At 41.9% G+C, this 14713-nt stretch overlaps 1 long non-coding RNA gene across 5 annotated transcripts in view; it reads right to left on the bottom strand.

Moving 5' to 3' along the window:
• The window catches only part of LOC110017367, a 33847-nt gene extending 20781 nt beyond the window's left edge, over nt 1–13066 (bottom strand). The window contains exons 1-2 of one of the 5 annotated variants that reach the window (XR_002292736.2): nt 12770–13066; nt 12088–12184 (exon numbers count right to left, since the gene is read on the bottom strand). This is a non-coding gene — a long non-coding RNA (uncharacterized LOC110017367). The remainder of the gene's footprint in view (nt 1–12087; nt 12185–12769) is intronic. The other 4 variants (XR_002292737.2, XR_002292738.2, XR_002292739.2 and 1 more) reach the window with 4 other exon arrangements.
• Between the last annotated feature and the right edge of the window lie 1647 nt (nt 13067–14713).

Here is a 14713-nt window from a genome sequence, read left to right as displayed (position 1 = left end):
AAGTATATGGGAGAAAGAGACAGCACATAACAGCAATGCCCAGTGGCTGGTCTCTCTGAGAAAAGAACATAGCAACCTCCCTGAACAGAATCCAGTAACCATCACAGTGGCTCACATCCAAGAAAGACTCTCAGGTATGAAGAACTGGACAGCACCGGGCCCTGACATGATACATGCCTACTGGCTAAAGAAGCTTACCGCACTCCACGAGCGCCTGGCAGCACAAATGAACCAGCTGCTTAGAGATGGGACTCACCCCAAATGGCTAACGGAAGGGCGAACGATCCTGATCCAGAAGGATCCCTCAAAGGGTGCAATCCCATCCAACTACCGGCCAATAACCTGTCTGTCCACAACATGGAAGCTCATGTCAGGCATCATTGCAACCAAGATAAACAGGCACATGGATCAATTCATGAGTAACACACAGAAGGGCATTGGTAGAGACTCCAGAGGAGCCAAACACCAACTCCTGGTCGACAGAACAGTCGCCCAAGACTGCAAGTCACGACACACCAACCTGTGCACAGCCTGGATTGATTACAAGAAGGCCTATGACTCAATGCCACACACATGCATCACTGAATGCTTGGAGCTGTACAACATCAACAGGACTCTAAGAGCCTTCATAGGAAACTCGATGAAGCTGTGGAAAACCACCCTTGAAGCCAATGGGAAGCAACTTGCACAAGTGTCCATCAAATCGGGGATATACCAAGGTGATGTTCTGTCCCCACTGCTGTTCTGCATAGGTCTGAACCCCCTCAGCCAAATAATCAACAAGACTGGCTATGGATACCGACTCAGAAATGGGGCCAACATCAGTCACCTCCTCTACATGGATGACATCAAGCTATATGCTAAGAGCGAGCGTGACATTGACTCCCTGATCCACACCACCAGGATCTACAGTACTGACATTGGGATGTCATTCGGGCTCGAGAAATGCAGCCGGATGGTGACAAAGAGAGGCAAGGTAGTCCACACAGGAGGGGTCTCACTCCCAGAAGGAACAATAACAGACATCGAGGACAGTTACAAGTACCTTGGAATTCCCCAGGCAAATGGCAACCTGGAGCAGGCAACAAGGAAAGCTGCAACAGCTAAATACCTCCAACGAGTAAGGCAAGTCCTGAGAAGCCAGCTCAATGGCAAAAATAAGACCCGGGCAATAAACAGCTACGCACTGCCAGTTATCAGATACCCTGCAGGAATAATAAGATGGCCAAAGGAAGAGATACAGAGCACGGATGTTAAAACACGAAAGCTCCTCACCATGCATGGAGGGTTCCATCCCAAATCCAGCACACTGAGACTGTATGCTAGCCGCAAGGAAGGAGGCCGAGGACTAGTGAGTGTAGAAGCCACTATCCAGGATGAAACATCCAAGATGCATGAGTACATCAAGCTCAAGGCCCCAAATGACAGTGTGCTCAGTGAATGTCTCAGGCAATGGAGAGCAGAGGACACAGTGCTGGAGGACAGATCCTCATGGGAGGACAAACCCCTGCATGGGATGTACCACCGGACCATAACTGAAGTGGCTGATATCAAGAAGTCCTACCAATGGCTAGAAAGGGCTGGCCTATAGGACAGTACTGAAGCGCTCATCCTGGCAGCTCAGGAACAAGCCCTGAGCACCAGAGCGATAGAGGCTCAGATCTACCACACCAGACAAGACCAAAGGTGTAGGCTGTGCAAAGAGGCCCCTGAAACAATCCAGCACATAACTGCAGGATGTAAGATGCTGGCAGGTAAAGCATACATGGAGCGCCACAATCAAGTGGCTGGAATAATATACAGGAACATGTGTGCAGAATATGAACTGGAAACCCCAAGGTCAAAATGGGAAACACCTCCGAAGGTGGTAGAGAATGAGAGGGCAAAGATCCTGTGGGACTTCCAGATCCAGACTGATAGAATGGTAATGGCAAACCAACCAGACATTGTAGTGGTGGATAAAGAACAGAGGAAAGCCGTTGTGGTGGATGTGGCAGTGCCAAGCGATGGAAACATCAGGAAAAAGAAACATGAGAAACTGGAGAAATACCAGGGACTCAGAGAAGAACTGGAGAAAGCCTGGAAAGTGAAGGTGACAGTGGTGCCTGTGGTAATTGGAGCACTCGGGGCAGTAACCCCCAAGCTGGAGGAGTGGCTACAACAGATACCTGGAAAGACCTCAGACCTCTCAGTCCAGAAAAGCGCAGTGGTAGGAACAGGTAAGATACTGCGCAGGACCCTCAAGCTCCCAGGCCTCTGGTAGAGGACCCGAGCTTGGAGGAGAAACCACCCGCGGAGGGTGAGAGGGGCGGTTTTTTTTTATAGGTGATTTAATCATGTTTGCAGAAGTGTCTGTGTGTGTCCGAATCTGTTTCACAGGAAGGTGGAAGTGACACCCTTGGGAGAAAATGTTTATCTTTGCGTATTTTAAGCATTCTCCTGAGAACCTGTGTTAGCTGTGTCTAAAATGAATCGAAGGATGCTCTGTGTTAGTTTATCTGTGAGAAACGGATTTGCAGGTCCAGAGATGATTTGAGAAGACTGTGGAAGGACGGACATGTTGTAATAAATGCTTTCTGATAGCGCTGCAGCTGTGTTTTTATCTGTTTCCCCTCCTTAGAGCTCAGCGCATGTGTAACTTAGGGACAACCCAAATCAACTTATTAAAACAGGAGGCAGCAGAATTTGCGCCAGTGTGGAGAGAGATTGTTTACTGGGTAGATCTCTGTCTGTTCTCCTCGTAAAGGTACCTTTGTCTTTCTTTCCTTTTTGAATTGTTATGATGTTGCAGGTTGTTTTAACCCAACATTAATTTGGTCCTTCGAGCCGGATACCAACATACCTGAGGATTTCAGCGAGCGTGGTGGGCCCTAGGAGACTGTGGCCACAGCTGACTCCTAGGTGAGTCAAACCTTTGTTGGAGCTGGTGCCCATCCCGTTGGCTGGAGTCCAAAAGGTTGACGGTATACCGAAGGAGAAAGACAACGGAAAGGACGACGGAGTCCTGTGAAATTCCGTAAGTACGGACAACGTACTATTGGGTTGGACGGCGGAGTCCATGAAATTCCGTGTTTAAAAAGAAGTAAAGCCCTGAGAATTCTAGACACTATCAGGCAAGGACGCCGGGGTCCTGGAAATCCCGTACCATTTGGTTGGACGGCGGAGTCCGTGAAATTCCGTGTTAAATAATATAATGAAAAGAATACATATATGTATGAATAGTATGATGTACAAAATCCCAGTACCATAACTTTCAGATGTAGGAATTAAAGGTAATTAAAAAGCCGGCATTTATAAATAAGTAAAGTAAACAGTTTGTGAATGTTAATGTGATATTGCGTGCAAATCGCCGTATTTGCTGTTTGTTTCTTGTTGCTGTGTTTTGTTGTTGTTGTGTTTAGCAAATCGCTGAATTTGCAGATTGTGTTTTTTGAACTGCTAAACAAGTGTTTTGTTTTTGCTTTGTTCTTTTTGTTTTTTTAAATGAGAAAGGCACAGAGTAATGAAAGTCCAAAAGAAAGTTTGCAGAGTAAGGATTGGAAGTATGTGGGAAGTCTGGATCCTGCAAAAAACGAGCATTTGGATAAATGGGTAAAAAACTATGGATTTAATGGAAGGTTAAACACTCAGAATTATTGCATTACAGGATGCGATTAAAGAAAAGACAGGAAAAGATCAGAAGAAAATGCAGAAAGCAGGATTTGAGTCTACGGAATTTTGGTTGAGAGGCGGAAAAAAGGAAAAAAAGGGCAGTGCGGCTTCAGAGAACAGGAGAGAGCAGAGGGAGGGGGCGCGTGCACGAGCCTGCAGGAAGGAGGACGAGAACGTGCAGGAAGGAGGAGCACCTGCTCTACACGGAGCAGATGTAAACAACTCTCTTTACCCCCAGTTAGTAAAGGATCCCCCACCTAATGATGGGGAATCCTCTCAAAAAGGAATGTTGACTAGATCACAGACAGGGCAGAAATTACAGTGGTCAAAAACGATGGGAGAGGGACTTTCTCCTCTCCCCTCTGAACCTGAAGAGACATCAGCAATGACAGAATCATTTCCAATGATCCAGGTTGCAAACCCCAAGGCAGGAGATGATCAACCCGACTATTTTAGTGTATATTTTAGTTTGTGTTTTAGTGTATAGGACATGGACAATGGAAGATGTTAAGATATAGAAGGTGTGATTTCTTACAAATCTTCTCTACAAATATTTAAGGAAAAAATAACACAATACAAAACTCTATTAAACATGCAAAACAGGAATACTATTTAAAATTGAGAGCAGACAATTATTCTAAACCAAAGATTCTTTCTTTCCACCACTGACCAACTAATCAACCCAATCTCTTCCAGCCCATGTTCTATTCTTAGCTGTTCAAAATGTGAAGAGTCTGCAGTCCACTTCACTGATAAGATAAATAAATAACATTAGACTTAATACCACGCAATGACCACTAACAGTTTAGTCTGTTGCATTCCGTTTGCCTTCTGAGAACACACTAGAGAGTTTTCCCTATATTTATGCTACAAAGCAAAACTTAAAACTAAAACCTGTTCTCTGATCCCATCCCCACCTCACTTTTTTAAGTCAATGTGTTCATTCTGTAAGGAGGAGCTCCTGAACATTGTTAACAGCTCTCTTCAGACTGGGATCTTCCCATGTCCAAACTGCTATGGTGAGACCCACTCTGAAGAAGAGTGGTTTAGATGCTTTAAATCTAGACAATTACCGACCAGTGTCAAACCTGCCATTATTAAGTAAGATTATAGAAAAACTAGTTTTTATTTAACTAAATGATTTTATTAATAAAAATAATGTTTTAGAAAAAATTTCAGTCTGGTTTTAGACCATATCACTCCACAGAGATGTCGCTGGTCAAGGATATAAATGATCTCAGGTCCAACAAAAAGAAAACATCTGTTTTAGTATTGCGGGAACTGAGTGCAGCCTTCGATACAATTGACCACTCCATTCTTTTAAACAGATTGCTTGACATGGTTGGAATCACTGGCACGCTATTCAGCTGGTTTGAATCCTACCTCGATTTTATTGTCAGTGTAAATGATTGGGAGGCACAGACTGACATGTGCGAGCCAAAAGGTTAAGTCCTTGGCATTACACGTTTTAACCTTTACATGCTACAGCTTGGTGATGTCATCAGGAAACATGGGATAAACTTTCAAAGTTATGCTGATGACACCCAGTTATATGTGGCTGTGTCTCCTGATGACATGGGCCCATTGATGACCTTTTAAGTTGTGTTTAAGATATTGAAACATGGATGGGAGAGAACTTACTAAAGCTCAATCAAGACAAAACAGAGATTTTAATTGTTGGTCCGAAGCTGAGAGAAAGGGCCCAATCCTACTTTTCAGATTTTTATCCAAACGTGTGCAGTAAAGTCAGAAACCTCAATGTGATTTGAGATGCATATTTAAGATATTGAAACATGGATGGGAGATAACTTACTAAAGCTCAATCAAGACAAAACAGAGATTTTAATTGTTGGTCCGAAGCTGAGAGAGAAAGGGCCCAATCCTACTTATCAACTTTTAATCCAAATGTGTGCAGTAAAGTCAGAAACCTCAATGTGATTTTAGATGCAGATCTTACCTTTGAAGCATACACAAACCAAGTTACAAAGACTACATTTTATCATCTTAGAAATATTGCACGAGTGAGACCCTTTCTCTCCAAATCCAGTGCAGAAATGTCAATCCATGCTTTTATAAGATCTAGGATAGATTATTGTAATGCTCTTCTTTCAGGTATTAAGAAAAAAATAGTAACAATTAGCTACAGCTTTTTCAAACCTTGGCTGCATGCCTTTTAACTCAAACCAGATAGTAGGAGCACATTACTCCGATTTTGAAACCTTTGCACTGGCCACCAGTCTGGTTTAGGATCAATTTTAAGGGTATTTTATTAGTCTCCAAAAGTTTAAATGGAACTGGACCCTCATTTTTTATCAGACTTACTTTTAGAGATCCTCCCAGAGCCCTCAGGTCCACAGGTGCAGGTCTGCTGGTCCCAAAGGTCAGAAATAAAACCCACGATGAGGCCTCATTTCAGCACCGTGGGCCTCGCCTGTGGAACAGCCTGCCTGAGGGCGTCTGAGCTTCATCCACTGTGGACGTTTTTAATAAAACACTTAAAACACATCTTTTTAGTAGAGCTTTTACATAGTTTTTACTTGTCCACATGTTTTTATTTGATTTTATAAATCTAAACAATTAATTTGATTTATTTTAATTGTACTGGTGGGATGTGTATGTGTTGGGTTTTTTATGTGTTTTTGTTTATTCATATATCCATATGTATACATAGACAAACTTTCCAAAAAAAAAAAAAAAGAAAAAACCTCAACTCAAACTTTACATGAACTAGGATCAATTCTTCTAACCACTGCATCTCCATAAAGTCCCAACAGGGTATCCATCCCTCCATCCATTTTCTTTACCACCCTCATCAAGTTCACAATCACTGGCAGGATTGAAATCAATAGCCGCAAAACAAACACTGCCCACAACTTGGAAAAACACGTTCCTGTGTGTTTAACATTTGGTTTTAATGTGTCATTCACGCATACGGACAGGGAAGCTCCTGACAAAGCTGATTGATAAACAACCATTTTGTTCAACCTACTTCCTGGCTGGATTTTAACTTGAATTGAATTTCAAGCTTCAGTGAGATGTCGGTGTTAACACACAAGACGCTCTCTAGGGGAAAATGTTGCTGTCAAAGCTGAAAGACGTTTAAGCTATTCCTTTTCTCTTCCTCTCCTTACACATTCTCATTCATCAGTCATTCAAATAGGTTTTGACAGATGGTATGTTATTCCCAACCAAAAGATTGGAAAAGGTTGATTTTCAACTTGGAGAAATTCATTAGTGATGTTCACATTGTCATTCCCTGGAGTTCTCAAAAACACATTTTTTAACCTTGTTCTGAAATATTCACTGAAACTAAAAAGATAAAATCAGTTTAATGCTTTTGTCAAAGTAAACAAAAATCCTACATAAAAATGTGTATACATCAGCAGAAATAGTTATGTTATAAAATTTAATATCAAAGTTGGTAATAAAAACAAACGTAAATAATGATTCACTGTATACAATTTAGCTACCTTAGAGTAAGAGACACATGTTGGAATGCTGACACTCAAGCTGGTATGAATACTTTACATGAAGAGCATAAAGTGAAGATGGATAAAGGAGAGAGAAAAAAAGAACTATCTCCTTTGACTTTTGTACATACAAGCATTTATGGAACATATATTTTTTTATTAGGATGTTATAATTTATTGCATGCCAAAGTAACAACTATGGCATAAATTGAACATATTGCGGCAACCTGGGGGTTGGCCTCGCCTTCAGCCCCTAAGACTCATTGGAAGTTGGGAATCTTGGTGTAAACAACCATGAGTTAGAGGGCTGGCAACAGAAGTGACCTTCACATAGCTGAGAACCTACAAAGACAAGCAGAGGGGGTTGTATAATACCTGAGTCCATGAGGCAGGGGATAGAGTATGTATGTACTGCCCAGTGAGGAAACGAGAACTCTAACCCAAGCTAATGCGCCACTGGCAAGGACCTGGAGAGATCTTGGAACATAGTCCCTAAGCCAAACTGGCTGCCTCCGTTTCTGGGTCGGTCTTGCTGTTGAGTCAACAACACATTGTCCACCATCGTCCTGCTCCACACCCACAGTGGTTGCAGAACTGTCCTCGTCTGCCTGTGCAGTAGGTGCTAAGGGGTGGTAAGAAGACAGCCTATCCTCATGAGGCACAACCCTTCGACCCTGACCCGGCAGCCACACTCAATACATAACTTCGGAGATCTGTTCCAAGATCTCTCTAGGTCCTTGCATGTGGCGCATGTGCTTGGGAGCGAGTCCTTGTTTCCTCACTGGGCAGTATACCCATAGTCTGTCCCCCTGCCCATAAAAACCAGGTATTGTACACCATGTTCTGTTTGTGTTTTAATTCTCAGCTATGTGGAGCTCACTTCTGTTCCCAGCCCTCACACTCATGGTTTTCACACCAAGATTCCCCACTTCCCATATTTGTCACTGCTTTGCGAGAAGCTTTTTGTAGATTTAATTCTGTTTGTTTGTTTTAGCTGTTGTTTTATTTACAAAAGAAGTATTGAGCAGGGATAATTCAATGATCAGTGTAAAAAAACTTCAGAGTGACAAAAGTAATTTTTTTATCTGCGCGTTTTGGGGGGTCCTGGCTGCCGCTGCTGCTACGGCGGGGGTCTTGGTGTGGGGATGACTGAGCACTCTCCCTTCTTCCTTTTACATTCTATCATCCACCTCAGAAGAACAGAAACACTCACTTGACCATATGTGCTATCTCACCTTTGCACATATAGCATGTGTGGCTGTGTGGCTGTATGTGTGGCTGAATGAAATGTTTCATGAATAAAGTTTAGTATAGATTACAAAAGGGGTTTATTCAATTAGACACCTGGTTTGTCAGAAGACTCATAACCCCTGTACTTAAAGTAAATTATGTCCAACACATGAGGCCTTTAGCTCTTATCTGTTTGCTTAGCTGTTGGACAGTACAAGTAAAAAATAAAAAAAAGTAATATTACATTGAAATGTAATAATAATCAAAAAATTAAAATCAATAATGTTATTAAGTTGCTATTTTGTCAATTAAAAAATGCATCTTTGTCCTTGTATTATCAAACAATTTAGGATTAAACATTTTCCAATTCACACAGTAGTAATCTGAATTGAACCTTGCAGACATCTCTCTAGCTGTTAAGTAAATTCCCAGTGACGCACTAGTTTGTGGCACATAAACCTTCCAACACTATAGAACTTGGCATTCTAGACAGCCTGACATTTTTCTTACAGTGCAGAGCATTTGGGTTCACCCTTGAAGAATGCCGGTCCCTGTTTTGCTGGGTTTTTAAGAGTTTAAATGAAGAACATGTTTTGTTTTTTCAGAACATGAACAGCTAGTTATAAACCCATTAAATTTCGTCACGTACTGTAACTTAAATTAATATGGGAAAATTGAAGTAACAGAATACTTAGTGGCTTTGTCTATGAATGCCTATATAAACACATTACTGTGTGTCTGAAATTTTGGCCGGCTGGTGTTGATGTGGGACTTTGATTTTACTCTTTCAAACCAGTCAAAAAGGCTCAGTCTGGATGGCTTTGACATCATCTGATATCTGTTAAATATTTATATTTTTCTGTTTTGTATCAAAACCACACATACCATCTGTATGATTAAAAGTTGTATTTATCATTTTAGAAAGCTGTTAATTTCGTCCATCTGCTATATCCTTTTTAGGGTCACGGTATTGCCGAAGCCTGTCCCTGCTACTGTTGTGCAAATGTTTTACTTTATTTGAGAATAGACTTTCTTTTCAGTTTATTAGGTGTGTGTAATATGACAGAGTACATCTTTTTGCAGTGATTTTACTTTCATTTGAAAAATGCTCAATTAATAAGTCCAGTTTTTTAAACAAAATATACCCTTGCAAATTTAGTAGAGATTGTAAACATTTTATTTTTGCAAACACTTTAAGAGGTAAGTTTAACTGTGTTCTCTATGTTCACAGTCATTTTTAGTTTTCTTAAAAAATAAATTAGAAATAAATCAACAGTGGTTAAATTAACTATTTTTCTTTTTAATTTTTTTTTTCATTTAAACCCACTGTTTATATATCTTTTTCTCATACCATCCTTTTAAAATGTGTTTTAAAACAGGGTCAAAAAATTACTAATGGGCCTTTGTATCATCAATCAGTCAACATCCCCATATTTATGTTGTCTTTACTAGATCAGACAGTTAGTACTGTCAGCACCTTTATTTTCTTTAAAAAAAAAAGATGCATAATGTGAGCAAAGGTACACAGCATTACAAATTATTGAGGATTTCCATTTTTAAATCAATTGACTTGCATCATGAGGGAACTGCTTTAAAAAATAAATAAGTAAACCTAGTTTGATTTGACAAATAACATGAGTGTCTGAAGACTAACTGTGTAATAAAGCAGTAGATTAAGTGCTTAATGAATATTCAGTGAGACACTGCTGAATTTCAGCGCAGCAGGTGGGAACAGGGTGAAGAAGTGAATGTAGTTCTGGCTTAGTGTACGTGTCGTTATGCCTGCAAAAAAATAAATAAATAAAAATAAGTCTTGCTGTTGCTCTTTTTTTTCTTTCTTGAAATGCTTTTTAAATGCAAATGCTACGTAATTTTACAGAACACTGCACACCACAAATTGGACTAATGTTGCTACATTGACTACAAACAAGTGGGTCTTGATGATGATACTTTCGTTAACACAATTCTCCTATAACACTTTAATGTACTTTATTTCATGTTCCCCATTACAAGAAGCACAATGTCTCTGTTTTCACATGAAAGAGGCAAGCCATTTTTGGCTATGATGTAAAGCTCATGCTTAAGGAGTACAGCTGCAACACGTCACTGGTTGACATAAATCTGCAACTTAATTTAAGAAGAAAGCCACAAATACCAGGTTAAGGACTGAACTAGATAAGAGTTCAGTGTTGCCCTACAATTGTTTTACTGTTGTTTGTTGCATACTTTTTTGAAACGACTATTATTTTCTTGGCTATTGATTTAAATTATTGTGTTTTTGCAGACATTTGTTTCATTGTTTTAATTTTTGCTGAGATAAATACAATTACAAAAGAAAGGTGAACATTTGCCCATAGCTCATTCAGGATTACCCTAAATAATATTAGAACAATCAGGAATATTGCTATTAATTTAGAAGTGTGTATGTCAATGACAATTTCATGCTTCTTTTTATTCATTGCATGTTCAGCCCCAAAATTCTGTTTTTAAATTTTCATTTCTAAAAGACACACTTGTATTTGAAACTGCACTTTACTGACTATAGTCTCATGTGGCAGACCTAGACTCATGTGGCAGACCTAAACAGAACAGAGACTAGACAAAGAGGTGTGTCGTCATTTGGAAACTTTGGTTAAAGAGAGGAAAGGTTTGTTTAAAAAAATGATAGAACAGCAAAGATAATGAGATCCTAAAATTAGAAAGACATTAACATATAACTTATCAAAAATGAAAAGAATTGGCAACCAAAGGTAACTTTGGAGCAGGTATGACTCAATGAAGACTCCAAGAACCACTTGAAGCAGTTTTATACAATTATCCTAAATATTGAACACTCGGTTTGATTACCATCATTGTATACAATTTCTTTCTTTTTTAATCTTCTTGTCTGTGCATGGCCATATCACACTTCTTTTGGTCCTCTACGTAAATTGTTTTACTTATTCCATCCATCCATCCATCTGGGACCAAGTTGCGGGGTCAGCAGTCTAAGCAGAGATGCCCAGAATTCCCTCTCCTGTGCCCCTTCCTCCAGCTCCTCTGGGGGGACTCAGAGGTGTTCTCAGGCCAGTCAAGAGACGTAGTCTCTCCAGCGTGTCCTGAGTCATCCCCAGGGCCAGAGGGACATGCCCGGAACACCTCCCCAGGGAGGCATCTAGGAGGCATCCGGACTAGATGCCCGAGCCACCTCAACTGGCTCCTTTCGATGTGGAGGACAAGCGGTTCTACTCCGAGCTCTCCGCGGGTGACCCAACTTCTCATCCTATCTCCAAGGAAGGGACAAGCAACCCGATGGAGGAAGTTCATTTCAGAGCTTTGAGAGCTTTGCTTTCTGACTCAGCTCTCTCTTCACAACAGGCCAGTGTAGCAACCGCAAGACCCCAAGATATTAAAAGTCCTCCACCAAGGGCAGGAGCACTCCACACCCAGAAAGGTCAAACTATGTTTACTAATTTGTCCTAATTTCTTTTTATTTTGTTTTGTAAATAATAATATCAATTGATGTTAAATAACAGTATTTGAAAAAAAATGAACATTATCTTTTTTTACAAAGCTCACATAATCATTTCCTAAAGATTCACAGTAGATTTATAATTAAGAAGTGAAGTAAAGTCACAGGCCAAACTCAATATAGTGTCTTCTTATGTTATATTCTTTCATTACAGCAAGGTTAGCTCCGCACATAAGACAAAGTAGTCTCTCCTTCATATTCGTGAACAGATAATCTGTCTCCCACCTGTCTTAAAAGCTCCTGTTGTCCATCTTTCGTGTGGCCATTTTTGTGGAGGGTGAAATTAATTTGTCCGATGTCACTGGAGCATGTCTGTTAGTGACTGTCAACAGAAAAAAAGGAGTGTTTGCCGCTTTCAACTGTGCTCCAACATACTAGCAAAGCATTATGGGATTTGTAGTATTATGGTAGTATACAGAAAATACCGTGGGCCAGCTCTAATGCACATTTGATATGATCTCGCGGGCCAATTATAATTACTCTGCGGGCCAAATTTAGTCCGCGGGCCTGAGTTTGACACGTGTTTTAGATAGCGAGATAGATGAGGGACGGATGGACGGACAGCACATGACAGCAATGCTCATAGGAACCTCCCTGAACAGAACACATGGACGGATGGACAGACGGACAGACAGACGTCAATGCCGTAAACAGTTGAAACTGAAAAAAAGGCTGGCCTTGAACAGCCACCTTATGAGATAAACAAGAGACAATGAAGCTAGGGGGATAATCAGGCTGTTCAAAACTGAACCTGCAAAAGTGTGCACTCAGTGGCAGGGTCACTACAGCAGAGAAAACCCACCAAGGTTGGAAACTGAACAGTACAGTGAAAGTATATGGGAGAAAGAGGCAGCACATAACAGAAATGCTCGTAGGAACCTCCCTGACCAGAACACAGTAAGCTCACCTGCTCCCTGATTACTGAATGGCTCCAGCTGTGGCGCGGGGTATATGAGGTGGGTGTGTCTGCTCATTCCTTGCCAGTTCAAGATTTTTCTCCCTGTTGAAACTCAGGTTACAGCTCAAGGATTACGTTTCGCTCCCCTTTGGCACCGCGTACTGTGAATCTGGTCCCCTCGACGCTCACACTGAGCCTACCGCAACTTCCATGTAAGGAGCCGCCCCTCCCAACTCCCGACGCTCTTCAAAGGCAGTCTGCTTCTCTCCTCTCTCGGAGCCTGCTGTCTGCACGGACCTTGCTGTCTTCGCCCCTCACGGAATTTCCCCCTTCGGCTGTGACGTCATGCTGCTTCTCAAGCTCTACAGGACCTAGCAGCATCCTTCCTTTGGATTTTGGACCTTTTTTTGGCTTTATGAAACTCTTGGAATAAACTTTATTTACACTCTGTGCATGCCTTAACTTGGGTCCTCAGTAACTTGTAACAGATTGAACTGGCCACAATGGACCCCAAGGGCACCCAGGATTGGAGAGCAGGCATAGAGGAGGTCTTATCCGGTTATGAGAACCAGTTTGTGGGGCTATCTGCAGGTATGAATGACATACTTCAACGTCTTAATGATATCTCATCAGAAGCTGTCAGGCCTTCTGGAGCTAACAGGCTAGCCCAGGAGGGCGCACCAGAACCCGCATGCCTCCTCCCCAACGTTTTTCAGGTGATCCTGGACACTGTCGGACATTTATTGCCCAGTGTGAGATTTTTTTTGCTTTACAACCATCCATGTTTAGTTCTGAGCTTTCCAAGGTGGTTTTTGCTGTGTCGCTGCTCTCTGGGAGAGCTGGACAATGGGGTACTGCTGAATGGGAACGACAGTCTGACGTCTGTTCCTCCTTCCCTTGATTTGCTGCTGCCCTCAGACGGGTGTTTAATCCACTCACTCCATCCCATGAGGCTGGTCGTCAGTTGCCTCGTCTGCTTCAGGGCAACAGATCAGTCAATGATTATGCTATAGACTTTCATACGCTCTCTGCTGATTGTGAGTGGAACGAGAGTTCGCTGTACGATGTGTTTTATCAAGGACTCAATGACTCCATTAAGGATGAGCTGGCAGCTCGAGACCTACCTATGTCCCTCAATGCCCTAATGGAGCTGGCTGCCCGCATCGACCGCTGGATGAGGGAGAGACGCAGAGAGAGAGGTATGAGACGGCCACCTGCATCTCACGTTCCTCAGCCTGTCTTCACTACAGACACGAACTCAGCCGTCAGAGGAAGAGAGGATCTGGGGTCGTCTGAACCCATGCAGCTGGGCCATACAAGGATCACACCGGAGGAGCGAGAGCGCAGATCCCGGATGAATTTGTGTTTCTACTGTGGAGCACCACAGTATCCAGTGGCGCACTGTCCGGTAAAAGAGAGGGCTCAACATCAGTGGGGAGGATATGTTTGAGCCGTAACAAAATAACCTCCTCAGAGTCAGGTGAGTGTACTGCTGCTGTCTTTCATGTTTAATCAGGACCCGTCGAAGTAACCGCTTTAATTGATTCTGGTTCTGACTGCAACTTCATAGATCACAGTCTGGATTCTACACTGAAAATCAATTTTCAGTCCTTAACTGAACCCCTGAGTGTGCATGCCATTGATAACCATTTGATTAATCGTAGTTCCCGTATCACTGAACCTGTGACTATCCAGATAGAAAATCACTTCGAGGACATGTGTTTCCATGTTATTTCACTTCCTGCTCCCTCTGTCATTTTCGGTCTCCCCTGGTTGAGAAAACACAATCCTAATATCGACTGGTCTTCTGGCAGTATTTTGACCTGGGGAGCTGGTTGCCCTGAATCCTGTCTCGGTCCCATGAAGCATCGTGAAGCTTCTGTCATGGCTGTAGAGGAGGTTTATCCAGATTGGTCCAAAGTACCCTCTGAATACTTGGAACTGAAGGAGGTC

This window comes from Oryzias latipes, chromosome 3, assembly GCF_002234675.1.
Source record: "Oryzias latipes chromosome 3, ASM223467v1".
Lineage (NCBI taxonomy): Eukaryota > Metazoa > Chordata > Actinopteri > Beloniformes > Adrianichthyidae > Oryzias > Oryzias latipes.
Note: the sequence above shows the minus strand (reverse complement) of the source record. Positions and strands in the feature narration are given on the sequence as shown.